The following is a 24,247-nucleotide window of genomic DNA, read 5'->3' as shown; positions in this document are numbered from 1 at the left end:
GGAAAAGAAAAAATATATATGTTCAGACATTCCCATTCCAAGAATGAAGTTGAGACACGTGTTAGAAAATAATGCAGTTTGGACATTGGATTCTATAAATTCTCTCATGAAGTAATCACATCGTAAAGAAGTAAACACATCCAAAGTAACTTCCTCCTCTGATTCTATGATAGGATAAATAACTATCACCTGATGGTTTTTCCATATAAACCCACACTCCCATGGATGAGAGCAGGTGCCTGGAAGCTGGACCTCACCAACTACAAATCCTGTGACCTCATGCGAGGTCCTTACCCGGACCTTCCTCTGAACCACAGGTCCACTGGCCATGCCTCCACCGCTCTCCCTCCGTGCCCTGGGCTTAGCTTGAGCACAGCACTCAGGACCTTGTTTCCAATTCCCTGTCCTCCTTCTTCCTATCTCCCCTGGTAGAAAGAGGCTTTACTTGTTGTATCCCCAGCATCTGGCACAGAAAGTAGAGCATGGAAAATACTCATAGAAGTTTTTCAGTTACAAAACTCAATGAATGAATATTGCCTCTAACTCTCTTCTGCTCCTCTCAAGTCATTGGAGAATAGGGTTAAGAAAACAGTTAATTTGTTGTTATTATTCTCTGTTACCATGTCTCCCTAAAAATGACAGAAGCATACGAAGCTACATCAGACTATGCATATGCATTCAGAAGGGTTGGCATGAAGTGGGAAACATTATTCAATATATCAGCTTGGCTTTTATTTGTTTACTTTTTACAGCTGCTGGGAGTTGGATATTTTTTCCTCTCATCTCTGGAGGTACATCCTAGATTTTAGAATCTTTGAAACTAGAAATATGTTCATGTCACAGTACAAATCCCAGTCCAAAAATCAGACATGCAAATGTCCTCAGGTGGGGATGTGCCCAGAGCATCCAAGAAACAGCAAGGAGACCTTTGTAAGTAAATGAAAGCAGGAGAGAGGTAGTAGTTGAGGTCGGAGAGATAATGGAGCCATAGGACCAGGTCTTTAGGAAGGTTTAGACCATTATGAGGATTTTGATTTTCACATTAAACAAGATGGGAGGCAATTGGAGGGCTTTGAAGAGCAGAATAGTGATGCATGTTTTAACAGAATTGCAGGGGCTACTGTTATGCCTAGACTGAAGAGGGATGAGGACAAAAACAGGGAGACCAATTAAGAGGCTACTGCAATAGTCCCATGAAACAAATAATGAAGACATGATTTAGGGTAGTAACGGTGGAGGTGGTGAGAATATCAAAAAACTCTGAAGGCAAGCAAGTAGGATTTGTTGAAGGATCCAGCATGGATATTCTGGTTGCATGTGTATCCTGTGAGAACAAAACCTATTTTGTTCATCAGCTCTTTGAGAGCTCCCTCACTCTCACCTACATAACCTCTTCAGGTCCAACAGCTCCTTCCAATTCTTGAGTATCACACTTCAGGAATCACCTTGTGTGCATGAAACTGCCTAAGGAAGTTGCTCAGAATCCTGAAGAATCAACGTTAACATCCCAAAAGAAAAGCTATCAAGAGGAAACGTCGGGAGTAATGTGGAATTCTGGCTAAATTGACTTGACAAGATTATCGCTAAAGTCAGGCCAAGGTGATCAGACATCACTTGGGGGATGGTGGAGGGTGAGGAATCTGAATAGAGGGTGATAGGATATGGAGGATGAGAGATTTTGGCTAAACTGGCTTAGCAGGATTTTTGCTAAAATTGGACAATGCAGAGACAAGCATGGAGGTCCAAAAGTTGAAGCCCAGTTGAAAAGTTCAGGGGAGCCTGAGTAGAATATGGTCAAGGAGAGAATCTTTATCACTGCTAGAAAATTTTAGACCCTAGACAAAAAGTGTGTCTCTAAGCATATGTGCCTGAGTCATATCTTAATTAGTCCCACTGAAACCACCTAACCATCAGCAGAATTTTTCCACAGCCACAACCAACTATATTCCCTCTGATACTTCTCACACTAGTTTGGAGATCAAGGAATTGGGAAACATGATGGAGCACTGTCAATCAGTGTGGACAAACCAAGAAAATATTATTTCCTGAGTCTGCCATTTTCCATATAACGGTAGAAGGGAAGCCGCTGAAATCACTGGCTTTGAGAGGGGTGTTTAACAGAATTTTCTAAAGCTAAGTGAATCCCAAGGTACGTGAGAACATTATTTAAGATATTGGAGAAGAAGATTGGAGACTTTAGGCAAGAAATATAGCTCTATATGAGTGTGAATGCCAGTGCTGTCTGGGTATCTATGCACAAGCATGAGAAAAGAGTGCGAATAATTGAACTCTAGATGTAATCGTTACTATTCATAAATACATTCTGTCTAAAAATAATGTAGTAAGTACACAAGATGCTACATTCCAGGGTGAAACTTCAGTGACAGGCAGCACAGCTAAGAAATATGAACAAACAGGATATTGTGAAGTGAGAGTCATAGAAAGGAATTCAGTTTGGAATTGGGGAAAAGGCAACCTTTTTTTTTTTCCTTGAATCCCTTGAATTACACAAAGAAGAGATTATTGTCAAGCTTCTTTCCTGTAGATGGATCTCCTCAGATTGAAATCTACAGAGTTGCTTCTTATACTAAATTTAAAACTAGAAAGAAAATAAAATGTGTCAAACCTTATAAAAGTTGGAAGAATAGTGCAATGAACACCTACATACCCTTCCCTAGATTTACCAAAGAATAAAAATTGTATGGCAATGATATTCTTTCATATGTCTTTCCATGCTCACATACTTGTGTCCTTTCTTTCCAGACAAACTTCTGTCTCATGAGCAACTTGTATATATTCAAGTGATCCCCTAAAGCCAGATCTTCTGTTCTCTCCCCTCCCATATACTGCAAACATAGATGTCACCCCTTCCATGCAGGTTTCTCTGAGCCTCTAGGTGAGAAGTCGCCCATTTCTCACACACAGCTCATTTGTCTTTAGACGGTCCCCAACACTCCCATATCACTGTTAGATTTCAGTTCTTTTTCTACTGCTTTTGGATTATATTCCTTTCTCTCAAATAACCTTGAACCCTGTCAATTTTATATCAATATTTGCTAAATAATTAGATGGATTAAAAATAGGGGGAAAATGGAGTAGAAGATGGAGGATGTTGCCTGAATTACCAAAGGTAGTTTGTGAACACATAACCTATTCCTTTCTGACAAATAGGCCTGACTTGGGGTCTAAGGTACTATCTACCTTCTACCCTTCTGTGTAGACCATAGTCTGTTATTTACATGGGGGTCCCTGTGGAGTGCTTTCATAACTAGTTTGGACCTCCACGATATCTCTAGTAACTAAAATGAGGAGATGTTTTCTGGTGATCATTTCTGCTCTTTAACTATTAGAATTGATGGCTCAGCTGCCATTTAGTTCAACACAATCCGTTTCCTGATAAGCCTCCAGTGTTAAGGTTAGCCAACATAGTACTAATCATAACAGATGACCAGCCATGTATTCTGAGACTCTGCATATGTTAATTCACCTAATCCTCATAACTTCCCTGTGAGGTGGGTGTTACTATAATCCCTATTCCACAGATGAAGAAGGGGAGACTCCATGAGGTCTCACTTACCCAAATGACACAGTGACAAAGCCAAGACTTGAGCCCAGGTGGCTCTCATTGCAGAGAACTACACTGGGCTTCTCTGGTCTGCTACGATGATGTCAGATAATAAGCCAAACCAAGAAGGTACCCCCTTGCTACCATACACTGTCACCACCCTCTGGGCTACTCTCATTGACACTGGGAGAGAAACACTTGCAATTTCCCCCAAAACAGTATGTTCTGTTCAAGCTCTTTCAGAATACATGTTCTGGGAAATGTACAGTTCCTCTAAAAGATTATCAGTATATTTAAAGAAGCTGTGTGTCTGTGACACTTACTAACCTGGAATTTTTCTTTAAGGTAACACAAGTGTAAGCTCACATATTGATTAGGCAATGCTCTAAATATTGATGCTTTTGCATAGATTCACTCATTTAATCTTCACAAAAATCACATGAGGGAAACGCTATTGTTTCCAAATACCGACGCAGGGGCAGAGGCCAAAGGGCTAAATTAGCTTCTCTTGTAGCATAATGAGTAAGTGGCCAGCTAGGAGTTGATCAGGCTGTGGGATGTCAGAAGCTCCCAGGTATCTCCCTGTATGCTATGATACCTTTTTGTAGCTATTTTAGATTTCCATATTAAGTAGACTTGGGACAAAATTGAGTACAGACAAAAGAAAACTTGAAAGGAATGTAGCAAGGTGAAAAGAAATATCTTTGTTTGTACTGAGAAACACACTCAAAAAGTGGGAGAAGTGACTTTCACCTTTTGTTTCTCTTTATGGTAAGAAAAGGAAGATAAACTGCAAAGAAAGAAATTAAAGTCCATTTCAAAGATTGATGGAAAAAAAGAAAGGCATTTAAAAGCAATACAATTATATAGTGAGTATATGCTTAACATTTTAAAAAACTGACAAACAGCTTTCAAAAGTGATTGCACCATACTACTTTCCCACCAGAGTTTCAGTTCGTCTGCATTTTTGTTGACTGTTGGTACAAGTCTTTTTTCTTTTAGCTGTTCTAATTGGTGTGTACTCTTATCTCAGTAGTGTTTTAATTTACATTTCCCATGATAAATGATGCTGAGCATCTTTTCTTATACGCTGTCCTTGTATCTTCTTGTTGAGGTGACTGTTGAAACGTTTTGTCACTTTTTTAAAATTCAGTTGTTTGTTCTCTTATTATTGAATTTTAAGACTTAAAGCCATTCTACTCCTAGATACTTACCCAAGAGAAATGAAAACATATGTCCCCCGAAGACCTGTACACAAATATTCGTAGCGGCTTTATGTGTAATAGTCAAAACCCAGAAACAACCCAAATGTCCGTCAACAAGTAAATGGATAAACAAAACTGGCATATCTATGCAATAAAAAAAACCAAAATATTGGTACACACAAAAACTTGGATGAATTTTATGAGTGAAACAAGCCAGACATTAAGGGAGTGCATATTGTAGGAATTCTTTTGTAGAAAATGCAAAAGAATGGATAGTGACAGAAAGCACATCAATGGTTGCCTGAAGAAGAATGGGTAGAGAGGACATATGACAAAGTGTGACAAGAACACTTTTGGTGTCAACAAAATGTTAATTATCTTAAACATAGTGATGATGTCACAGGTATATGCTTATGTCAAAGCATATCAAAGTGTACTCTTCAAATATGAGTCTGTTGAATGTCATTGATAGCACAATAGAAAAATAACTTTTAAAAATAAATTTGAACAGGGGCTGGCCCCGTGGCCGAGTGGTTAAGTTCGCGCACTCTGCTGCAGGCGGCCCAGTGTTTCGTTGGTTTGAATCCTGGGCGCGGACATGGCACTGCTCATCAGACCACGCTGAGGCAGCGTCCCACATGCCACAACTAGAAGAACCCACAATGAAGAATACACAACTATGTACCGGGGGGGCTTTGGGGAGAAAAAGGAAAAAATAAAATCTTAAAAAAAAAAAAATTTGAACAATGAAAAGAAGAGAAGCTCTAAGTTACCACTTTTCTTTTAATACTTTAGGAGCTATTCAACAGCCAAGGGTTTTGGTACCTAAAGAAGTTTAAGGTAAAGACAGAAACAAAGTAGTCCCCTTAATGAAGAATAGCGGAACAGAGAAATTTATGGCTTTAAAATTTTCTAATTTTTCATAGCATTAAATTTGTGATTTAAAAGAGGGAGGCATGCTTCTGTAGAATTCAGTCCAAAGAGAACTATTTTGCAGATGGGGGTTCTTAAACTCTTTAAATGGAGAACTCAGTCTGGAAAAAAACCCACACTCCTGTGGAAATTCAAAGGCCCCCAGTCATACCAAATAGGCACTGCCTTATCCATACACAAAACTGCATCCATCTTTATATCCTTCATGCCACAATAGTCCATTTCTGAATATTTAACATCCACTTGTTCACCTTGGATACTTAGAAATTATATGCTAAGAACATTGTTTCTATGCATTTTCTAAAATATTTGTAATTTACAGAAGAAATAATTAAATGCATGCTTGTGTAAAAGATGTCATTTTGGACACGTTAGACATAACCTCAGACCAGCTCTTCATGTCTTCAGACCTAATACTTGTCTCCATAAACCTGAATCTATTTGGGGAGAGTAAACCCTTTCTGAAATAACACTTTTAATTTTTTCCAAGTTACATGAGGAAGAACAAACATGATTCGATGGAGTTGGGAAATGGCCCCAGGTGAAAAGAATTTATATTTCTGGGACTTACTCAGTCCTAAGACATAAGCTTGGTCTTGTTTCCCTTTTCATACTTTGTGTACTTGACATCTCTGTTGGGAAACCTCCTCATCATGGTCACCTTGACCTGTGAATCTCACCTTTGCACCCACACATACTTCCTCCTCCACCATCTAGCCACATGTGACATGTTTCTCCTCAATCACTGCTCTGAAGGTCTTAATAGACCTTCTGTCAAATATAAAGCTGCATGACATATCCTATACAAGCTGCATGACACAGATGTTTTTCTTCCATCTCCTTGGTGGAGCAGACCTTTTTTTCTCTCTCTGTGATGGTGTTTGATTGCTAGATAGCGATCACCAAGCCCCTGCATGATGTGCCCATCACGATTAGGGGGCTATGCACTGCCCTCATTTTGGCTTCCTGGGTGGGAGGCTTTGTCCACTCTATCGTGGAGATATGCCTATTGCTGCCCCCATCCCTTGCTGTGGACCCAGTGTTCTTGACACCTACTGTGATGGTCCACAGGCCCTCAAACTCATCTGTATCTTTGCACTTGAGCTCGTGATGATTTCGAACAACGGCTTACTCAATACCCTGTGGTTTATCTTCCTGCTTGTGTCCTACACAGTCATCCTAATGATACTCAGGTCTCAGGCAGGGGAGGGCAGGAGGAAAGCCATCTTCACCTGCACCTCACACATCCCAGTTATACACTTTCTGCCCTGCATCTATGTCTATACCTGGCCCTTCACTGCCCTTCCCACAAATAAGGCCATGCGTCACATTCACTGTCATCTCCCTTCTGCTGAACCCCTTGATCTACACTCTGAGGAACCAGAAAATGAAGTCAGCCATTAGGAGACTGAAGAGAAGACTCATGCCTTCTGTGGTGGAACAAAGTAAGAGTCTCCTACCTCTTCATCACCAAAGACTCTTTTCATTATTTTTCTCATAGAGTCCTATATATATACTCAAATATTTTGTCAATAAATCAACTATAGTTGCTAGGTAACAATATATTTTTCTAGCTAAGTTAACAGGTTGCTGGTAACCCAAGCTTCTGGTAAGCATGATGTAACTAGTGTTATAGGATTCACCTGATTGATGTATTTCCACTCAAAGATCAAAGTAGCAATGTGTCAATCAAGGAAACTATATTGCAGATGAAGAGATTGTTGAATCCAACTCCTTTTCAAGAGGTAAGTAAACAGAAGCCTAGAGATAGAGTTATTTGTTCAAGATCTCATATCAACTTAATTATAGAGTCTTCCAAAACCCAATCAATTGCTCTTCCACCATTTGAATATAATTTATGACATTACTGTACCTGTCTATGGAAAACTGCAGTCCTGTTCTAGAGAGATCTTATGATCAGTGCATCTGAAGTACACATATATGGGTACATATTTGTCATCACAGTTTAAGACATTGTTTCTGCTTAAACTCCAAAAGGGCTTGTGTTCTTGAGAACCTCAAAGGTACATAATGGTTGTCTGTCTGGATTCCCATCAGGAATGAAGAAGCTTTGAAAGATTTCCAGTAATAGCCTAAAGGAATTTGTGTTACATAGAAATAGATGGGCCAGATTCACATTCTTGTGATAAGTTTAGACAAAGGCAGAACCTCAGGGATCCTAAGCAAAGAGTAAGTCATTCTCATTATTCAAGAACTGATTTTCCAGTTACAGCCTTACCAGGGCCAATCTGAGACTGGTTGCATCATTGAGGATGTACATTCTTCTCACTTCTCATTTCCAAGAAAGGAAGAGGAAGGGTTAAAGTCGATAAAACACTAATGAATCTATTTTTCAGTCTATTGGTGTTTGTGAACAGGAATTACAAGCTAGTGTTTTTGTGTGGGAAAACATGGTAAAAGTAAAGTACTATAGCTGAAAGCTGTAACTTCACAGTCATACAAACCAGGGTCCAAATCCTATCTCTGCCATCCACCAGAGTGGGAACTGGAACAAGTTATTGTATCTCTTCACAGGTCATAGTTCACCTATACAAAGATACTTATAATATCCATCTCATGGAGTTGTTATGAAAGTTAAAATGAGATGGTATATGTGAAACATGCAATGTTTGGAAGACAGTAAGTGCTCACTGAAAAACTAATGTTTTTTTTTTATATCATCCATATTGAACTGCCTAACAAACACACATTCTGTCCTTCATCGATGTGTTTCACTCTCCTCCTGTGTGGCCCAAACTCATCATTACACGGGAAAAATGAATGGGGTAGAAAATATAGGAATGTGCAATGAATTCAAATAATTTTTCATCTTAAAATCTGGGCTTTCTGTCATTAAAATGTGAAAATAGCTTTGCTTGCTATTTTTATAGCTTAAAGAATCATCCTGAAGCTGATGAGATAAAGCAAAAGAGTGTTTCATATCAAAGGAAGGTAATGGCTCAAAGATAAACCCTTGGCTTTTAGAGTAGAGGTAAAAGATCAGATCATGAAGTCAGATCCCATGGGATAGAAAAGAGCTCAAGGAAAGTTAGCCAAAGGATACGGAGTGTTGAAAACAAACTTCACTTATGTCCCACATTGAATCTGGAATGGTCCCAGAAGCACTCATCACCTAACTGGCTCAATTGATTGCCATTTCCTGTGACCAGATCAATCCATTCTATCTTTTACAATATTAATCTACTTCCCCTAGCATGAAAATTCTAACAATAATTCACAAGTTAAGTCACTATTCACAGGGTCCCACTATCTTTGCTCAGGTAGCTCTTGTCTCAAGACCCTAAGCTTTTCCATACGAAATTGCCTATGCTAAATGCATACCATGAACCATTTTATAGCCTGTTTCCTACCAATGGATCCTTTCCTTTCCTTCCTATCTCTTGTGACTCACTCAAATCAGATTTTTATGACTATTTCAGAATCGGATGATGCCAAAGATCTGTAGGGTCTGAATCACTGGCTGTATCTCAGAAGCATAATCCCAAGGGGCAAGAACCCAGGAACTCCTGCCACATCATTGTCCCTGAGACTTCATCAAACCATGTAAACACACAACACAATCTAATTCATTATTTCAGTGGAATGGGAAAGAATTGCCTCTGACTGCACAAACATATATTATTTATCTGGATGACATAAAATCACAAGCTGGGCTGCATTTTTGTCTAATTAAATCAGTTATTATTATTTTTTAAGTTCTGCTGCTAAGAGCCGTAAAAATCAACTGTCTCTTGGCACACACATGGCTTTCAAACTACCCTCTCTCTCATTGCTCCCTGAATCAAACATTTCAGTGATCAACATCTCTAGGTAACAATGAACCCAATAATATAAAATAATTCTGAAATAATTAAACTGATGAATATCAAGAGCTGTCACCATGATACCTCTCTAGATTCTAAGTGAGCTGTGGATCTTAGAGATGTAGATTAAGATAATTGCATAGGGTCAATGTATATATTGTGTGGGGGAGTGGAATTAGCCACCCCAAGATATGTCTCTTTGGCATGAGGATTATTTTGGGCTGGTGACTTTTAAAAACTGCAGACAGTTTTTGAAAAGTTTCTGAAAAGTAGAATTTACTTACCCTTTGTTAAGAGATATTTACATTTGTAAAGGAAATCTCCATCTTAAAAGGTGTCTCCCTTTCCATACCAGGAAGGAGGGATGACCTTATCTCTAGAAACTCCCACCAATATAATAACCTGACTCTTGTTTACTGTACTTGTCTGGTAATCTCCCATAACTGACCCCCCCACCCAACATCCTCCTTTGTCTTTAGCTGAGGGTGGTGTTTAAGATGAGAACTTCTGCCATTTTGGTGAATTGATCAGTTTGCCTGAGCCTCTCCCATATATACATGTTATGAAACTTTGTTTAACTTTCCCCTGTTATTCTGTCTCATGTGAATTTAATTCGTTGTCTGGCCAGAAGAACCCAGAGCAGGTAGAGGAAATGTCTTCCTTCCCTACAATTGCATTCAACAGAAATTGCACTTATAAATCTACATCATTCAGTCTTTGATAGTTGTCCTGACAGCCACCACAGAGCTTTGATTTTTCCATTGCTACAGTTTTATTTAAGTTTTCTTTCCCAGTCAATTGCAAGCAAACTGATTTTGATCAGGAAAAAGACTGCACAGTCCTTGGTGTGCATGACACCTCCTTCTTGAGTCAAGAGGGATAATACCCTGTCTAGAGAAAAGGATAATTACTGAATGTACACTGGTGCCTCTGTATGTACTTCTGTGATGGGACAGAGAAGAGATGAAGGAGAGAGAGGAGGTCAGCTTGGTGACATTTTAATGACTCCCACAGGAACTCCATTGAATTGGAAAGTCAGCTTCCACTTTCATAACCCAAAATATTCCCTTTGCTAATTTCTTTATTGGGCTTGTTGCTGAAGGAATAATAGCAGTGGCTGAGGCACTGTAAGGCAAAGTGTAAGAATCAGAATTGATTAATTCCCTGAGGTTGCCTTTTCCCGTCTGAAGGAAGAAGATAGCAAAATCACTAGCTTGAGGTATGCTTTCTATTAAACATAGAATTTTCCCAGAACTCAGTTCCTCTAAGATGCAGTTGGAGCATTATAAGAAGATCAGTTTCTCACCTGGAGACTGACATCAGATAGTGTTGGTGTTTGTGAATGTCTGAAACTGAAAATCTGTTAGAGTTTATTTTTCAGAAATGCTGCAATTGTGTGGAATGTTCCTGTTGAAACCAAAACTCTTAATGAAGCAAAGAAAAGAGGTAGTTTTTCACTACTAGGAAGAGGGGAAGTGTGGCTTGCAAAATATTGGAAGAGGGTCACTCGGTTCCAGGGGATGTGATACATTCTACTTGCCAGGAAGTTGAGGTTGGAGGTGTTTGAAAGCCAATTGAGAAGTTGCTAATGTCCCCAGCTCTCTGGAGGGCGATTGCTTTGGAAAAACAGCACTCAAAGACAGCAATACCTGAATTCAGTATGTGCAGCCTAGTCAGCTTTGCTGCTTGGCTGGGAATGGAAGTTTGGGAGTTTAAGTAAGGTGTTTTAATGGCTAGCTTATCTATGCCCTCACATCCTACTGAATATGAATAATACTCCTAAAACTTTTAGGGATTCAATCAAGAGTAGAGGCTTTCCAATAATAAGAAAGCAAAAAAAGAGCAGCGTTGTTTAGTGGGAAGCTGGGGTATGGGGATTACACTCAGTTTGCAGGTTCTTTCCAAGATGCTTGATAAGCTTGTTTCCAAAGGATGGTCCCCTTTAGGGTGACTTCTAAGAAATCCTCGTGATCCTTATTTTGACCTTGCAAAAACACATCAAATAATATTTCTTTATCCATTCCCCCCCCCCCATGGTGCATGAGTTTCAATGCAACGTAGACTTTCACAGTATCCTTCCCACTCTTTGTAAAAAGACAACATCCATAGGAACCTACCAGATCAATTATGTTCAACAGGAGTTCATGTTTGAGGAAATGCTACTCAGAACTCATTTCTTCCCCTGCCACTGGAACACTATGTAGTTGATCCAGGTTCTTGGTGGAGATGCCTCTAAAGACTAGAAAGTTTGTGTTTTCACACTCTGCTTTTGTCTCTTTTCAAGGTCACCTCTGATGTCCTCTCATGTTACATCACTCTCAGCCACACCTCTCACTCACCCTGTGCAGGCTTCTTACACCCACATACCACTTTCACTTGATTTGAGAAAGATTTTCCTGAGATTTTTCTTAGCAGGATTTTCTGGGAAGGCAGATCAACACTGGGAAGGACTATGGTTGCAGTAGTTAAGAGCATAAGTCTTTGGAATAAAATGAATCATTGACAGAGACTAGCTCTACCAGCTGTGAGGCCTTGAGCAAGTTACTTGATCATTGTGTGTGTCTGTTTCCTCGTCTATAAAATCAAGACAATAATATCATTTTCCCATGGATATGATAGGTTTTGGAAGCGATAAAATTAAGCAGTTTGCATAAGAATCACTCCACAAATGTTTTCTTAAAGCAAGGAAAATAGCAAAGCAGAGCTCCATCATTCTGCCCACATTTCCATAATGCAGAGACCTTGAAAGTTTCATGGAGCCTCCCCCGCTCCAGCGGCCTGATAGACAGATGACTGGATTTGCATTTAGGGATTATAATTTATTTTCTTTCTGTAAAGTTTGATAATATAAATATCTATATTTACAACTCCAAAGAAAATTTTATTTATGTTTATAAGCAGGTGTGTGATAAGAATACTTTGATTTTTGGAAGATATGTCTTGCCTCAAATCCCTCAGGGAAAAGGAAAACATCCCCAGAGGAGAAGAGCATTTCCCACTTTCTCCAAAGTGTTGAGAAGAGGACTTTGAAACACAGGGTCAATAGCAAGATGAGCCGATCTCAGACAAGCCCCCACAGGTGAGCCTGGCATGTGTAAGGAAAGAAGCACTCACCTGGGGCTGATGAGATTGGCAAGATCAGATTCCTCAGCTGCTTTCAGTTTCCTAAACAGACATACAATCTCACCTACTCCTTAGAGCACAATGCGTATCAGGTAGGTCTCATTATCATGACGTTGTAGATAAATTATAGTGGTGCAGGCTGAGAACTGACTCCAAGTCCTGTCCTGTGAACCTCACATATATTTCTCCTTGGTTTGGTACAAGTATTGAGTAACTCACCCAAGGTCACACCAACTAGAAAGTGGTAAAACCTAAATTGCTTAAAAGCTCCAGATAATCCACACCTGTGTATCCAAAATGCAAGTAGGAGACATGATACTGTTCAGCACACCTCCTGGATGGAGTTTACAAACATTTTTGCCCAAATGGGACTATTTTCCTATACATCCCCTTGATTTTGTAACTCCTCACTTTTCTTTCTGCTGACTCCACAGCCTGCAACACTCTTATTGGCTTAACTGTAAACCCCCTGAGGAAAGGATCTATATTTGAGTCACCTTTCCCTCAAAAAGACCATCTCAATGTCATTATGACAGTTAATTTTATGTGTTATCTTGATGAGCGACAGGGTGCCCAGATTAAACATTATTTCTGGCTGTGTCTGTGATAGTGTTTCCAAATGAGATTAGAATTTGAATTGATGGACCAAGTAAAGCAGATTAATTTCCTCCTCAACAAAGGCAGACATCACCTGTTGAGGGCCTGAATAGAACAAAAGGTGGACGAAGGAGAAGTTCATCCCCATTTTCCTGTCTTGCTTCTTGAACTAGGACATCTCATCTCATCTTCTGCCCTCAGACTGGGATTTACACCATAGTCTCCCCTGGTTCCCAGACCATCAAACTAGGACTCAATTACACCACCAGCTTTCCTGAGTCTCCAGCTTGCAGACCACAGATAATGGGACTTCTCAGCCTCCACAATCATGTGAGCCAGTTCTTCACGATAATTTTCCTTTATACATCCATATATATCCTACTGGTTCTGTGTCTCTGGTGAACCCTAATACAATCATAAAAATATTATCTAGATGAAGGAACAATGAAGGAAAGAAAAGAGAAAAAAGTAAAGGAAACAGAACAGAAAAAGAAAGGAGGAAGGGAGAGCACAGGCAACACAGGAAGCTATTAGGCTTGTCACAGTGGTTTCCTGAGCAGAAGATTTGAAACCATTGACATATCATTCCAATATCCAAAAGAAAGATTCTAGAGCGGGCTGCTATCATTAATTAAAATATATTTCTACATGCCAAATTAACCGAAGACTCCTTTGGGGATAATTTCTCCACTTTCTAGCCATGGTAAGTATAGTGTGGGGAATTCTTACTTCTCAGATTCCAGAGACCTGAAATCTTCTACAATCATTATCATTTACTCTTATCACTCTGTACTGTTGACATAAACATCAAAGAGTGGTAGACTGAAATAATGTGAAGTGAAGACAATGGAATCAGAAAGGGGGCTCCTATCTTATTCTTCTGTGTGAACAAAAAAAGAGTGCTGCTGGGAAAATGTTATCTCTTAAGGATTTTTTCTAAGATCCTTAAGAGATAACATTTGCCCAAGCAGCAAAATGAAAAAAAAAAACAAGAAAGAAATTAAAACCAGAATCTGAGAAATAACTACATGTGGACATCAGGGCAACCTGAATAACACAAGAACTTGGGAGGACCTAAAGTCTGCAGGTGAGAGAAAGATAAAAAGGTAACTCAGGTTGTAGCTGGTAAGGGCCATTACAATATAACTATAAGAAACCATTATGAAGTGGGTGGCCAATTAAATTTCACTTTAAATGAAAGTCATTCTTTAGATGTGAGATTAAGATGACCATGTTAATTATTTTTAACATTCTACTGAAGGATGATGTACATACCTATGGAAAAATGTACATAAGTGTATAGCTCAATGAATTTTCACACAAGCTGATTGTATATTTGTAACAAGCACCCAGATCAAGAAACAGAACATCATCAATGCCTCAAAAGCCTCCCTCATATTCCCTTTAGTTTTATATATTTCTTGTTCTTTATATGAAAAAAATAAGAGATTACATACTCTTTTGTGCCTGGACTATTTGACTCGACATTGTGTTTGTGAGATTCATTTATGTGGTTCATGCACTGTATGTGGATCATTCCCATTGCTCTATAGTATTGTGTGAATTTAACAATTTGTTTATCTTTTCTACTGTTGGTGGGCATTTGTGTCATTTTCCATTTTGAGTCAATTACAAACAGTGCTGCTATGAATATTCTAGCATATATCTGGTCGATATAACATATGTACATATTACCTAGGAGGAAAATAGGTTGTTCTTACAATGGATATATGTATACCTATATATATAACAATGCTAAGAGTTGAATGAACAATGTGTACACATCCATTCTAAGATGGATGATTAAATAGATACAAATATATCTATAGATAAAGATATAGATACATAATATTAGCAGATACCATCAAACAGCAATGTGGTTATGCCAATTTTACACATTCACTAGCAGACTAATGAAAGGTCCAATTGTTCCACATCTTCACCATCACTTGGTATTTTTCATCTTTTTCAGTTTAGCCATTTTGGTACGTAGGTTGTAGTTTCTTGCTGTAATTTTAATGAGCATTTTCCTGATAATTAATGAAATTGAATTGGCATTTAAATATCCTCTTTTGTAAAGTTTCAGTTCATGTCTTTTTCCATTTTCCAGTTTGTTCATCTATCTTCTTTTTACTGATTTGTAGAAGTTCTTTATATATTTTGGGTGTGAATCTTCTCTCAGCTACATATATTGTAACTATCTTCCCATTTGTGGGTTATCTTTTAATTCTCATGATGGTGTCTATTGTGAACCAAAGTGCCTCATGTCAAACTTAGGCTTATTATTCACTACTTTGTGTCATATTTTAGAGTAAAAGTACAATTGAATAGGTTCACAGACCTGTCACCTGCATTTCAGTGGCCACAGTGATAGAACCGACCTGTTTGGATGACTGAGTCAAAAACCTGGGTCCTCTTCCATCTAATGGAAGCATACAGAATTGCAGGCACAAACCATACATAGAAAATGAATTTCCTCCCCAGGAAAACACCAAACTCAAGTGACAGAAAAGATAATAGTAGATTTCACAACACTTTCTTTAACTGCACTGTTATTTCTTGCAAAGATCTCCTTTCAAAAAGGATCTGTGACCAAATGGAGCAGGGAAATTATACCACAGTGAAAGAATTTATTTTCCTGGGAGTTACGCAGTCTCAACAACTAAGCTGGGTCTTATTTGTCTTCTTGTTTTTGGTGTATGTGACAACTCTGATGGGAAACCTCCTCATCATGGTTACAGTTACCTGCGAAGCTCACCTTCGCACTCCCATGTACTTCCTGCTCTGCAGTCTATCTGTTCTTGACACCCACTTTTCCTCCATCACAGCTCCTAAGGTCCTAGCTGATCTTCTATCAGAGAGAAAACCCATCTCCTTCAATGGCCGTGTCACTCAAATGTTCTTCTTCCACCTTCTGGGAGGTGTGGATGTTTTTTCTCTCTGTGATGGCATTTTATCGCTATATAGCCATCTCAACACCCCTCTATCATATGACTATCATTAGTAGGGGACAATGCACTAGCCTGGTTGTGGCCTCCTAGGTGTGGGGCTTTGTCCACTCCATCATGCAGATTTCCCTGTTGCTGCCCCTCCCTATCTATGGATCCAAAGTTCTTGACACTTTCTACTGTGATGTCCCCCAGGTGCTCAAACCTACCTGCACTGACACCTTCACTCTGGAGCTCCTGATGATTTCTGATAATGGATTACTTAGTTGGTTTATATTCTTCTTTCTCCTCATATCCTACACAGTCATCCTGATGATACTGAGATCTCATACTGGAGAGGGCAGGAGGAAAGACATCTCCACCTGTACCTCACATATCACTGTGGTGACCCTGCACTTTGTGCCCTGCATCTATATCTATACCCGGATCTTCACTGCCTTCCCCACAGATACTGCCATTTCTTTCAACTTCACTATCATTTCTCCTTTGCTCAATCCTATGATCTACACCCTGAGAAATCAGGAAATGAAGTCAGCCATGAGGAAACCAAAGAAACAACTACAGCATTCAGAAAGGGTTTAAATTCTATAAGGATGAGACAACACTCAAATTTAAAGATAGATTTTAAATATCACTTTCTCAAAATGGCAAGAGATCAACTTAATGTGAAAAACAAATGGGCATCTATGGATACCATGGCATCTTAAAAGAGGCTGATCCTATAGTACGTGCTGGGGACCTATCGGTGATGCTATTTAAGGTGAAGCCCATTCATGTCTTCCACTACCCACTTTCAATTATTCACCCCACAAATATTGACAGAACACATATTATATGCCTGAAAGTGGTAAGATTCAGACTGCTGCAGGAAGATTAAAGATAGTCACTGACCTACATGCATACTCCAAGAGGCTTTAATCAAGATATGAACCAAGTGCTGTGGAAATATTGTAGGCACTTTACTTGAGAACTTCAGAAGACATTTGAGAGTAAAGGGATAAAGGCAGAGAGGGACAATCCAAGCAAAGAAATCACTATGTGCAGAGGGAGAGAATGGTATAAGTGTGTGCCACATTATGCGACAGTCAGTTCATTGTAGTCACGAGGTAGTACACTCATGAAGTCAATACCATTCAAAGAAAAGTTTGGAAAGAAGAACTCCTTCTGTGGTCTCCTGAGCAATGCAAATCCTTGATTTCTATTGGAGAGAGGATCCCCAAATCATTCCAAGACCATGGTTTCCTCTGGGGCAGAAGGAGGTAATGCTGTAAGTGGGAATATTCATAAAGAAGTAAGACTGATGAGTAGAGGCTGTGACAGCTCACCTGGACTGGTGAAAGCCTTAACCAAAGACAGGTGCTAGGCACTCCCTTGGGAAGCAACTGACTCCCAATTACATAGCAGAATTATCCCAATCACAGACTGGACAAGCCCAAATTTCTCATTGTTTCTGCTTTTTGATTTTGGGGGTTTTTTTCCCAGCTTTGTTGAGATATAATTGACATGTAACATTGTGTAAGTTTAAGGTGTACAACATGCTGATTTGATAAACATATATCAAAATATGATTACCACCATAGCATGAGTTACCACCTCCAGCACATCACACAATTAACATTTCTTTTTCGTGGTTCTCATAGTCTCTCACATAAAGACCTCGAAACTTCTTTACACCTCATTAAAAGGAAAAGTAAGGGTAATAAAAGCATGAAGATTTAATCAACAAATCAGAATTTTCTAGTCTCTGTGAAATAAAAGGAATGAGAATGGTGCTAGGAGAAGGTTTATCTAATAATCCAGCTGGTATTTTGTGGCAATCCGTTGACTTTACTGTTCAATGTCTCCCATCATGATAAAGCTGAAGCCGCAGAAGCTGGCACTCATGTATTAATCAGACACATCAATGCTGTGACAAAAATGTCCAAATTGAAGTTGTTAACCACAGTAAAAGTTTATTTACTGCTCATGTCACCAACTAATGCTGGTCTTCAGAAAGAGCTATTGCATGCAATAATTAGGAGCAACAGGATCTTTTTCTTCCATCCTGGACTCCAGCTCTCTCTAAATCCTCAGAAACCTCTCCATTCATCCAGAAAATGGAGAAAAGGAAAGAGGATTGAGAATTATGGGGAGAAGGGGGAGGGTAGTTATAGGGCATTCTGAAAGTAATGTGTATCACTTTTGAACCACATTCCGTAGGACAGCTCGTAGTCATATGGCCTCAACTGACTGCAAGGGAGCCTGGAGAATGTAATCCTACTCTGTTCCCAGTAAAAAGAGGAGAACATGAATAATGATGAACTCCAGTGATCTCTTCCACATATGTGACTCATTACTAAGAAATAACAATTGGATTACATGACAAAGACTAAGACTTTGTCTCTAAAAGGATTCTCTTAACACCTAGAAATGTTTGCTGGAAGTACTACTGGAACCTTGGAATTCACAGAGAACCAAACTGAAATGAAGAAGATATGAAGAAAGGAAACTTAATTGAAAGGAAGGGAAAGGTGATCAAGGTAAGCCTGGGAAATAGGATGATAATAGGATAGAAGGTCAGGACCCAAAATATAGAACGCTGGAGGAGAGTGTCCAAAGAAGACTCATCAAGAAGACAAGCTTCACTTATCCTCATACTTTCTACAAGCTAGTTATAAACCAATATTTAATCATGCAGAAGCTCCTGTAGAGATGAGTGTCATCTTCTTTGTTGATTGCTCCTTCATGTGCTCTACTTTATGTCTATCACTGAAACATTTTCTGGATTATTTTCTAATATTAGACATACTTCCCCAAGCATAAAATTAAATAAAGACATACATTTGTCTTCAGCTGTATCCATCTGCAGACCAAATGACTATTTACTGCCTGGCTACATGTTTCCTCTGGCATCACTGTTCTTCAGATCCTCCCTACTTTTCACATTGATGCCTTTTTCTTATCTCTCTGTTGACTTGACCTCAAGCAAAACCTTTGTGACTAGGCGGAATTTTAAGCAACCAATGATCTATACAATCAGAGTTTATGTTCCCAAGTATAGGACGTACAAATGACAGAAACCCAGCAAAAGCTGCCCAGGAAGCTGCCTTGGACTGTTTACACAGGCAAAACAATCTGATCACACACAGTGATAAAAAGCATGGAATTCAGGACAACACCATTAAATTTACTTCTCTTGCAACATGACACCAAGTAATTATTTGGATTAATCTATATTTTTCTCCAGGTGGAGACATTTTCTTAGGAAACTATTAGATATTACACTGATTCTAGCTTATCGTACAAAGGTTGCATATATTTGCTCCTACCATCTGTGACTTTTTTCTATATAAGAGAGGTTGGCTTTAAACTTCCACAATGTTTTTCATAAGCAAATAAATGTATCTATACAGACAAACTGGCTTGTTTAGGAGCAATCCTGCTGTTATGGACTTGTTCAAGAAATTCAAAGAATGTTTAGGTTATTGAAACTTTATTTCTCAGACTCTAGGATAGTCAGCAAAACAGAAACTATTTCTAAGCATCATGAAGTTCCAGTCACAAAACTATAGGCTGGAGGGATATTCAGAGTTTTGTTGTTGTTATTGTTGTTGTGTGACTGTTCTTTCAAGTCTGAAAGATAATGTTGTCAACATTACTCTTATTCAATAAAGCAAACTATTAATTTAGTACTGTATTAGTAATCTATTGCTGCATAACATATCAATGCAAAATGTAGTGGCTTATAACAACACACATTTCTTAAGTTGCAGTTTGCGTGGTGGGGAATGAGGTAAGATTTAGCTAAGTCTTCTCCTTCAGGGTCACTCACAAGGCTATGTCAAGGTGTCAGCTGGGAGCTGCAGTGTCATATGAAGGTTAACTGAGGAAGGATCTACTTCCAAGCTCACTCACATGGTTGTTGGTCAGAATCAAGAGCTATTGGCCTGAGGGTTCAGTTCCTTACTGGCTGTTGGCTGGAGGCCTTCCTCAGGTTCTGGTCTTGTGGGTCTCTCCAACATGGCAGCTTCCTTCCTCAGAGGGAACAATCAAATCAGAAGAGAATGTGTTAGCAGGAAAGAAGACTCTTGGAAGTGGCATCCTGTCACTTTTTATATATTCTCTTCCAGAAGCAAGTCACTAGTCCAGCCTACACACAAGAGGAAGGAATTGCACACCTTTGTTAATATCAGGGCAGGGACTGCAAGTTTCTAGAAAAAAACTAGGAAAAATAAGGGTTTCCTTCTCTGCACATTCTCTCCAGCATTTGTTGTTTCCTGTCTTGTTAATTATAGCCATTCTGACTGGAGTGAGGTGATACCTCATTGTAGTTTTGATTTGCATTTCCCTGACAGCTAATGATGTTGAACATCTTTTCATATGCCTGTTGGCCATCTGCATATCTTCTTTGGAGAAATCTCTGCTGGTGGGAGTGCAAACTGGTACAACCACTATGGGAAGCAGAATGGAGTTTCCTCAGAAAATTAAGGATAGATCTACCATATGATCCAGCTATCCTGCTGCTGGGTATTTACCCAAAGAACTTGAAAACACAAAGGCATAAAGATACTTGCACCCCTATGTTCATTGCAGCATTATACACAATAGCCAAGACACGGAAGCAACCTAGGTGCCCATCAAGGGATGAATGGATAAAGAAGATGTGATATTTATACACAATGCACTACTACTCAGCCATAAGAAATGATGAAATCCAGCCATTTGTGACAACACGGATGAACCTTGAGGGTATTATGCTGAATGAAATAAGTCAGAGGGAGAAAGTCAAATTCCATATGATCTCACTCATAAGTAGAAGATAAAAACAATGACAAACAAACACATAGCATTGGAGATTGGATTGGTGGTTACCATAGGGGAAGGGGGGAGGGGGAGGGCAAAAGAGGTGACTAGACTCACATGTGAGGGGATGGACTATAATTAGTTTTAGGGTGGTAAACATGATGTAATCCATACAGAATTTGAAATATATTATGATGTACATCTGAAAATAAGTAAATAAATAAATAAACTATGAAAAATCATTGGAAATCATGAAAGAAACCTAAAAGTTATTTGTTCAAGAAGGGTTACAAAAAACCAACAAGAAAGGACGAGGAGGTAAGGGAGAGTGTCATAAATAATTCAGATAAACTGAGCCCTTGTGACAAGGAGAATGATAGTGCCAGCTACAAATGGAAAGTATTTAATTCTTGATAACAATGCTCACATCTATTTTAGACATTTTAAGTGGGAGGTGTGCCATATATCCAAGTGAGACTATCCATAGAGCTATAGTGAGACAAGGTTTCAGAAATGACATTGGGAGTGAGACAAGAGGGAAAATGGAATTCTTTGCTTTTAGGATCTCTAGAACCACAGGGTCTAGAACATGGAGGTGCTCAGAAAATATGTCATAATTAAATACACATACAAAAGAATGAAAGTAGACCACTATCTTACACCATTCATAAAAGTGGACTCAAAATGGGTTAAAGACCTGAAACTATTAAACTTCCAGAAGAAAACCTAGGCAGTACACTCTTAGACATCAGTCTTAGCAGCATATTTTCAAGTACTATGTCTGAACAGGCAAAGGAAACAATAGAAAAAATAAACAATGGGGACTATCTCAAATTGAAAAGATTCTGCACAGCAAAGGAAACCATCAGCAAAACGAAAAGATAGCCTAACAACTGGGAGAAGATATTTTCATACACTGTATCTATTAAGGGGTTAATATCCAAAACATATAAAGAACTCATACATCTCAACACCAAAAACCTAACAACACAATTAAAACATGGGCAAAAGATCTGAACAGAGATTTCTCCAAAGAAGATATACAGATGGCGAACAGGAACATGAAAAGATGTTCAATGTCATTAACTACCAGGGAAACGCAAATCAAAACGAGCATGAGATATCACCTCACTCCCATCAGAATGTTTATAATTAACAAGACAGGAAACAATAAGTGTTGGAGAGGATATGGAGAGAAGGGAACTCTCATACATGGCTGGTGGGAGTGCAAACTGGTGCAGCCACTATGGAAAACAGTACAGAGATTCCTCAAAAAATAAAAATAGATCTACCATATGATCCAGCCACTCTACTGCTGGGTATTTATCCAAAGAATATGAAAACACGAATGCATAGATATTCATGCACCCCTATATTCATTGCAGCACTATTTACAATAGCCAAGACTTGGAAGCAATCTAGGTGCCCCAAAAAGGATGAACGGCTAAAGAGGATGTGGTATATATACACAATGGAATACTACTCAGCCATAAGAAACAATTCAATCCAGCCATCTTTGACAACACGGATGGATCTTGAGGGTATTATGCTAAGTGAAATAAGTCAGAGGGAGAAAGTCAGATACTGTATGATCTCACTCATATGTAGAAGATAAAAACAATGAAAAACAAACACACAGAAAGAGAGATTGGATTGGTGGTTAGCAGAGGGGAAGGCGGGGAGGGAGGAGGGTGAAAGGGACAATTAGGCACATGCATGTGGTGATGGATTGTAATTAGTCATTGGACGGTGAACATGTTGTAATCTACACAGAAATCAAAATATATAATGATGTACACCTGAAATGTATATAGTTATAAACCAATGTTACCACAATAAAAAAATTAAAAATAAAATGTAAATAAAATATATAGAAATACCATGTTTAAAAACAATTAAAAAAAAGAAAACAATTCGATTTACAATTGCATCAAAGGGTAAGAAACACAGCCAACATAAGCAACAAAGTGAAAGATCTGTTCACTGAAAACCATAAGACATTGATGAAAGAAACTGAAGAAGAAACAAACAAATGGAAATATATTCCATGCTCATGGGTTAGAAGAATTATTTTAAAATGTCCGTGATACCCAAAGAGATCTACAGGTTCAATGCAATCCATATCAAAATTCCAATAGCATTTTTCACAGAAAGGGAAAAAGAATCCTAAAATTTGTGTAGTATCACAAGACAACTAATAGCCAAAGCAATCCTGTGAAAGAAGAACAAAGCTGGAGGCATCACACTTATGATTTCACACTACATGCGACAAAGATATAATAATCAAAACAGTATAGTACTGGCATAAAAACAGACGTACAGACCAATGGAACAGAATCAAGAGCTCAGAAATATACCTATGCATACACAGTTAATTAAGTATCAACAAAGAAGCCAAGAATATACCATGGGGAAAGGATACTGTCTTCAGTAAATGTTACAGGTAAAACTGGATAACAACATGCATAATAAAGAAATCAAACTCCTATCTTACACCACTCACAAAAATTAACTTGGAATGGATTAAAGATTTAAGTATAAAACCTGAAATCATAAGTCTCCTAGAAGAAAAAATAGTGGAAAGTTTCCTTGACATTGGCCTTGGCAATAATTTTTTGGATATTACACCAAAAGCACAAGCAACAAAAGCAAAAATTAATAAATGGGACTACCTCAAACTAAAAAGCTTCTGTACAGCAAAAGTAATCAACAAATGAAAAGACAACCTACAGAATAGGAGAAAATATTTGCAAATCACATATGGGATGAGAGGTTAATATCAAAAATATGTGAAGAACTCAATAGCAAAAACACAAACCATTTGATATAAAAATGGGCACAGGACCTGAATAGATATTGTTCCAAACAAGACATATAAATGGCCAACAGTTATATGAAAAGGTGCTCAACATCGCTAACCAGCAGAGAAATGCAAATCAAAACCACTGTAAGATATCACTTAACACCTGTAAGAAGGGCTATCATCAAAAAGACAAGAATAACAAGTGTTGGTGAAGATGTGGAGAAAAGGAAAAACCTTGTGCCCTGTTGGTGGGAAAGTGAATTGGTACAGCCACTATGGAAAACACTATATAGTTTCCTCAAAACATTAAAATTAAAACTATCATATGAGCCAGCAATCCCATCTCTGGCTATTTATCCAAAGGAAATGAAATCAGGATCTTAAAGAGGTATTGGCACTCTGATGTTCATTGCAACATTATTCACAATATCCAAGATATGGAAACAGTCTAAGCATCCATCGATGGA

The 24,247-nt window shown here is 38.6% G+C and overlaps 1 long non-coding RNA gene across 1 annotated transcript in view; it reads right to left on the bottom strand.

Moving 5' to 3' along the window:
- The window catches only part of LOC138916688 (uncharacterized), a 59,926-nt gene that overhangs the window by 17,679 nt on the left and 18,000 nt on the right, over nucleotides 1–24,247 (bottom strand). Inside the window, exon 2 of the long non-coding RNA XR_011424006.1 lies at nucleotides 20,090–20,205. This is a non-coding gene — a long non-coding RNA (uncharacterized lncRNA). The remainder of the gene's footprint in view (nucleotides 1–20,089; nucleotides 20,206–24,247) is intronic.

Source organism: Equus caballus, chromosome 12 (genome assembly GCF_041296265.1).
Source record: "Equus caballus isolate H_3958 breed thoroughbred chromosome 12, TB-T2T, whole genome shotgun sequence".
Lineage (NCBI taxonomy): Eukaryota > Metazoa > Chordata > Mammalia > Perissodactyla > Equidae > Equus > Equus caballus.
This window is presented reverse-complemented; position numbering and strand designations above follow the sequence as displayed.